This window comes from Tarenaya hassleriana, unplaced genomic scaffold, assembly GCF_000463585.1.
Source record: "Tarenaya hassleriana unplaced genomic scaffold, ASM46358v1 Cleome16, whole genome shotgun sequence".
NCBI classification, from domain to species: domain Eukaryota; kingdom Viridiplantae; phylum Streptophyta; class Magnoliopsida; order Brassicales; family Cleomaceae; genus Tarenaya; species Tarenaya hassleriana.
In genome coordinates this window covers 269,564-276,233 of record NW_010965019.1, presented here as the reverse complement: position 1 = coordinate 276,233, position 6,670 = coordinate 269,564, and the positions used below count along the sequence as shown (strand labels likewise).

The following is a 6,670-nucleotide window of genomic DNA, read 5'->3' as shown; positions in this document are numbered from 1 at the left end:
GGAGAAGATTGAGATTTTTTTTTAAAAAAATTCGAAGTCTGGAGGAGAAAGACGAAGTCGCAGCTTTTATTAAGTGTTGCGACGGATATTGCAGTCGCAACCCGTCGCAAAACGAAAAATAAACCGCGAAAATTTAAAATTTTTCATCGAAAATAGCGGAAAAAAATAAAATTTAGATTTGCGACAGAAATTTCTGTCGCAAATCCGTCGAAAAACAAAAAATAAACCACGAAAATTTGAAAATTTTCATCGAAAATAATAAAAAAATGAAATTATGATTTGCGACAGAAATTTCTGTCGCAAATGCCAAAAATAAATAACTTTAATTTAAAAATAAATAAAATTAATATTTGCGACAGAAATTTCTGTCGCAAATCTGTCGCAAATCCGCAATTTTAAAATTTGTCGCAAATAATGTTTGGTTCTGCGACGACAACGTTTCCGTCGTATTCCGTCGCAAATTTGCGACGGATTTTGCGACTAATTGTGACAGAATAAAAAATTTCGCATTCCGTCGCAAATTCGTCGAATTCTGTCGTAATTTCTTTGCGACGGAAAAATTCCGTCGCAAATTCCGTCGCTATATTAAGATTTTCTTGTAGTGTTTGAGAATGCAGATTTTTTTTTTTCATTTTGTTTTGGAGTATGTAACATATAATGTTCCCATTCTAGGATCTTTTTAACCATTATTCCCAACAGAACAGACCCTATATTTGTATTTTATTTCAGAATACAGATTTTTTGCATTATGTTTCGGGGCATAAGAGATAGCGTTCCCATTCCAGGTCTCTTTGCCCATTATTCCCAACAGAACAGACCATATGTTTCCATCTTATTTGAGATGCGGGATTTTGGATTATGTTTCGGGACAAGTAACCCATAGCTTACCATTCCAGGGCCGGTTTATTAGCCATTGTTCCCCACAGAACGGACCTTATATTTTCATCTCATTTGAGAATGCAGATTTTTGCATTACGTTTCGGGACATGTAACAGATAGTGTTCTCGTTCCAGAGTTTGTTTAGCCATTTTTCCCAACAGAACAAACTCTCTATTCGCATATCTTTTAAGAATGCAGATTTTGGGAATAGGTTTCGGGATAAGTAACATATAGTTTTCCATTCAAGGGTCTGTTTTGACGTTATTCCCATTTTCCAACATAACAGACCCTCTATTTGCATCTCATTTGAGAATGCAAATTTTTTTTTTATTTTGTTTCGGGTCATGTAATAGATAGGGTTCCCATTCCGGAGCCTTTTTAGCTATTATTCCCAACATAATAGATCTACCTTTGTATCTCCTTTTGAGAATGCAGATTTTTTTCATTTTGTATCGGATCATGTAACAGATACCGTTCCCACTCCAGAGTCTATTTAGACATTTTTCCCAATAGAACAAACCATCTATTTGCATTTCATTTGAGGATGCAGATTTTTGGAATATGGTTCGGGACAAGTAACATATAGAGTCCAAAATAACAGACCCTCTATTTGCATCTTATTTGAGAATGCATATTTTTTTTCATTTTGTTTCGGAGGATGTAACAAATAACGTTCCCAGACCCTATATTTGTATTTTATTTCAGAATGCAGATTTTTTGCATTATGTTTCGGGGCATAACAGATAACATTTCCATTCCAGGTTTGTTTGCCCATTATTCCCAACAGAACAGACCATATGTTTCCATCTTATTTGAGATGCGGGATTTTGGATTATGTTTCGGGACAAGTAGCCAATAGCTTACCATTCCAGGGCTTGTTTATTAGCCATTGTTCCCCACAGAACAGACCTTATATTTTTATCTAATTTGAGAATGCAGATTTTGGGAATATGTTTCGGGACATGTAACAGGTAGCATTGTCATTCCAGAGTTTGTTTAGCCATTTTTTCCAACAGAACAAACTCTCTATTTGCATCTCTTTTGAGAATGCAGATTTTGGGAATATGTTTCGGGACAAGTAACATATAGTTTCCCATTCAAGGGTATGTTTTGACGTTATTCCCATTTTCCAACATAACAGACCCTCTATTTGCATCTCATTTGAGAATGCATATTTTTTTTTCATTTTGTTTCGCGTCATGTAACGGATAGCGTTCCCATTCCAGATCTGTTTGCCCATTATTCCCAACAGAACAAACCATATGTTTCCATCTTATTTGAGATGCGGGATTTTGGATTATATTTCGGGACAAGTAACCAATAACTTACCATTCCAGGGCCTGTTTATTAGCCATTGTTCCCCATAGAACGGATCTTATATTTTCATCTCATTTGAGAATGCAGATTTTTGCATTACGTTTCGGGATATGCAACAGATAGCGTTCTCATTCCAGAGTTTGTTTAGCTATTTTTCCCAATAGAACAAACCCTCTATTTGCATCTCCTTTGAGAATGCAGATTTAAAGAATATGTTTCGGGACAAGTAACATATAGTTTTCCATTCAAGGGTCTGTTTTGACGTTATTCCCATTTTCCAACATAACAGACCTTCTATTTGTATCTCATTTGAAAATGCGGGATTTTTTCATTTTGTTTCGCATAATGTAACAGATAGCGTTCCCATTCCGGAGCCTTTTTAGCCATTATTCCCAACATAATAGATCACCATTTGCATCTCCTTTGAGAATGCAGATTTTTATGTTTGGTGTCGGGAAATATAACAGATAGCGTACCCATTTCAGGATCTGTTTAACCATTATTCCCAACATAATAGACATATATTTGCATCTCATTTGAGAATGCATAATTTTTTATTTTGTTCCGAGACATGTAACAGATAGCGTTCCCATTCCAGGTCTCTTTGTCCATTATTCCCAGCAGAACAGACCCTCTGCATTTATCTCATTTGAGAATGCAGATTTTTGCATTACGTTTCGAGACATGTAACAGATAGCGTTCATATTCCAGAGTTTGTTTAGCCATTTTTCCCAACAGAATACAATAAACCCTCTATTTGCATCTCTTTTGAGAATGCAGATTTTTGCATTACGTTTCGGGACATGTAACAGACAACGTTCCCATTCTAGTGTTTGTTTAGCCATTTTTCCCAACAGAACAAACCTTCTATTTGCATCTCATTTGAGAATGCAGATTTTTTCCCTTTCGTATCGGGTCATATAACAGATAACGTTCCCATTCCAGAGTATGTTAAGCTATTGTCCATTATTCCCAACAGAGAATACCCTCTGCATTTATCTCGTCATTTGAGATTTAGAGGATGCATCATGAGGGTCTATCGAATCCAAGATATTCTAGAATAAACCCACTGCAAACATCTACTAACAGATAACGTTCCCATCTTGTTCCTATTCATGCAAAAATTAAACCAACTTACATGGGTCGGAGTTCTACTCGTGTCAGATCCAAGACAAAGTCCAGAACAAACCTATATGCGACATCTTTCTCAGATAATGTACAGATAATAATTCCATTCAGGTAAAAATTCAAACAAGGAAGAGATGAATCTTAAAGATACGTGTCGAGCTTTTCAAGAACTTACAGGTTCGCAACGTGATTTAGGATTTCACCGGAGGCGTTCTTGGTTTCAAGCTCTTCAATCTTTAACAGATCTCCGAAATCGATCTTGATCTCCTTGTGAAACTTTAATCGGCGATTAAATATCAGAACCGAGAGACCCCCCAATAAGACCCAATAAAAGAGGAAGATCTGAATATTCAGAGCGATACACAATTCCCATCTCTTTGACCTTCTCTGAAATAACCCATAGATATCAATTTGTGACATTCGACTGAATTCCAGAGGCGCGTCTCCATCTAGGGTTTCACCGCATAGAGATGTAACGAAAAGCAAATCGAAGCCAGATAGAAACTCTGTCGTTTATAAAAGCCGGCCTATTATATATATACACATATGAGGGAGAGAGCTGACCGTTGGATCAGCCAATATGTAGGTTAGATGTTTAAGATTCAAAACCCACCTTAATCCGATAGTCAATTTCAAAATGAGAAATCCATCTTGCTATTATTTAACAAATGAGGTTTGATAATTACAACAAAAGTTAAAACCGAACCCTCAACTTTTCATACAATTTTTAATAGATATAAATATATAATATAATTTTGAATGTGTCCGAATAAATTATGTATATATATGTCTATATATATGTTATATGTATGTAATGTATAGTATATATGTATATGTACATATATGTAAATATGTAACTATATATATTTGTGTAATAATGAGAACACATAAAACAAATCATTCATATCGATTTTATATAACATCTATACAATATACTAATATTTACTTTCTTGTTTTTATTTTTTAAAATAAATAATTTTATAATAATTTATATTTTTAAAAATTAAAAAAATACATATTTATACTAAATCTATAACAATAAAATATTTAAATTAAAATAATCAATACAAGAATAACTCCGATGGACGACCGGACTTCAATTTCTTAGGCCCAAACCCGTAAATTTTACGGACAGGTTTGGTCCGAGTAACGGACCTCTAGTGACTAATAAATAGTCTTTTATTAAAGGCATACTAGGTGGGAACCGCGCGATGCGCGGTTTATTATTTTTTGTTGTCAATATAAAATATTTGCTATTTTATTATGGAAAATCATTGATATAAACATATCAAGAATTATATATTGATATATATAGAAAAGAAAAAGATGAATGAATATATTAGAAAATTATTCCTTATATTTTATTAATTTATAATTATATATTTTTTTTAAATTTTATTTTTTAATATCCAATCACTTATTTCTTCTGTGTCAAACAATCTGTTATATAGAATTCTTCTGTGTCAAACAATCTCCTATATATAGAAGAGACATACCAATAATATGAGTATAAATTAATTTGTAAATTAAATATGTGGGTTTAAATTACTTGGAGTAATTGCAATGAAAATATTTGATGTTGTCTTGAAAGCCAGTTACACATAATACGTATTATCAACTTTATGTACAATCCAAAACATCATATGGCATATAAAAAAACAGATAATGAAATAGAGAAAAATCATTAATACAACAAAAAAAACCAACTAAACATAACGTCTCAAGAGATAGAGTGTATCCGGTTTTTGGGAGGTTTGATCTGACCCTTGGTGTTATGCGACTTTTCCATCGAAAATAAACCTTCAAAATTTCTTTGGAAGTAGATTATATTGTATATTATCCTGAGGTAGATGTCAATGGTATGATATATCTCGTCTTCGATAACCGTGTATTGTTCAAAAATGAGTTCAACAAATCAGGTTAGATATAGAAATAACAATAATTTTATGAAAAACTGATTAAATTTAGCAAAATTCTTCTAATCACTTTTGTTTTCTCTAACTCCATTTTAAAATTTTATTATTTAATTTTATCATAATTTCATTATAATTATATTTTTTTAACTCATTTCATCACTTAAAATTTTCCTTTATAATAAGTTTTCATCATTTTTATAAATAAATTTTATTATTTTTGTTAACCCGATAGTGATTCATTGTTTTGTCGTAGCCTAATATGTACCAATACTATTCATACGTACGTTATTGAAAAGTCAACGTATGCTAATTATCTTTTATCACAATATCGTCATTGATCTATGGGTGGTCTAAACAAATATTATACAATATTTTTAATACATTTTAATTTTAGTATCCAAATCATAATTTCTACTGTTGATAGAACTAATATTATATATATGTATGTATGTAATATTGTGTAAAAATATGTTTATAAAAATAACTAATATGTATTTTTTCAAAAACTATACAATGCTTATGTAATACATTATGTATGAATGTTTGATCGGTAGTCACTTTCAACGCAAGTTTTTTGAGCTTGTTCATAGCTTTGAGTTGCTTCATTTGTAGAAACATACATTATTGATAAGATTATCCGGTGTATCTCCTCCATCTTTTATCTATGGATGGTCTGAATAAAACATTATGTAACCATTCCCGTTTAATGACTAACCATAATCAATAACTGGAAATCGAAAAATCGATCTTATGAAGAACTTGTGTTGTAGTGAACCGGTTCTTAAGAACTTTGTTCAACAAATCCATGACGCTTGCTTGGAAAAAAAAGGGACCATTCCAAAAGCATCTATCTACAGATAAACGTGAGGCCCATTCACTACAAAAAAAATGGTCATTTCCAACGGGTAAATCCGTTGGAAATGACCAAATTTCCGTTGGAAATTAACGTTTCCAACGGATTTCCAACGGATTTATCCGTTGGAATTTCATCGTTAGAAATCGGTATCCGTTGGAAAACCGTTGGAATTTTCAACGGAATTTCAACGAATTTTTCCGTTGGAATTTTCCAACGGATTTCCAACCGGCATCCGTTGGAATTTTCCAACTGATTTCCAACCGCAATCCGGGAATTTCCAACCGATATCCGTTGGAATTTTCCAACGGAATTTTCAACCGCATTCCGTTGGAATTTTCCAACGAAAAATTCGAAACATATTCCCGACCCGACCCGACCCCGACCCCGACACCGATCCCGACACCGATCCCGACCCCGACACCGACACCGATCCCGACCCCGACACCGACACCGACCAGACCCGACACCGACCCGACCCGACACCAACCCGACCAAAACCACTTCCCAATAGGTCACCCATCCTTTCACTGCTCCAACTCAATCCTCCTTAACCCTAGAGTTCCAATTAGAACTC

The 6,670-nt window shown here is 33.6% G+C and overlaps 1 long non-coding RNA gene across 2 annotated transcripts in view; it reads right to left on the bottom strand.

Moving 5' to 3' along the window:
* The window catches only part of LOC104809228, an 11,069-nt gene extending 7,256 nt beyond the window's left edge, over positions 1-3,813 (bottom strand). For both annotated transcript variants that reach the window (XR_771112.1, XR_771117.1), the window contains exons 1-2: positions 3,500-3,813; positions 3,335-3,385 (exon numbers count right to left, since the gene is read on the bottom strand). This is a non-coding gene — a long non-coding RNA (uncharacterized LOC104809228). The remainder of the gene's footprint in view (positions 1-3,334; positions 3,386-3,499) is intronic.
* Between the last annotated feature and the right edge of the window lie 2,857 nt (positions 3,814-6,670).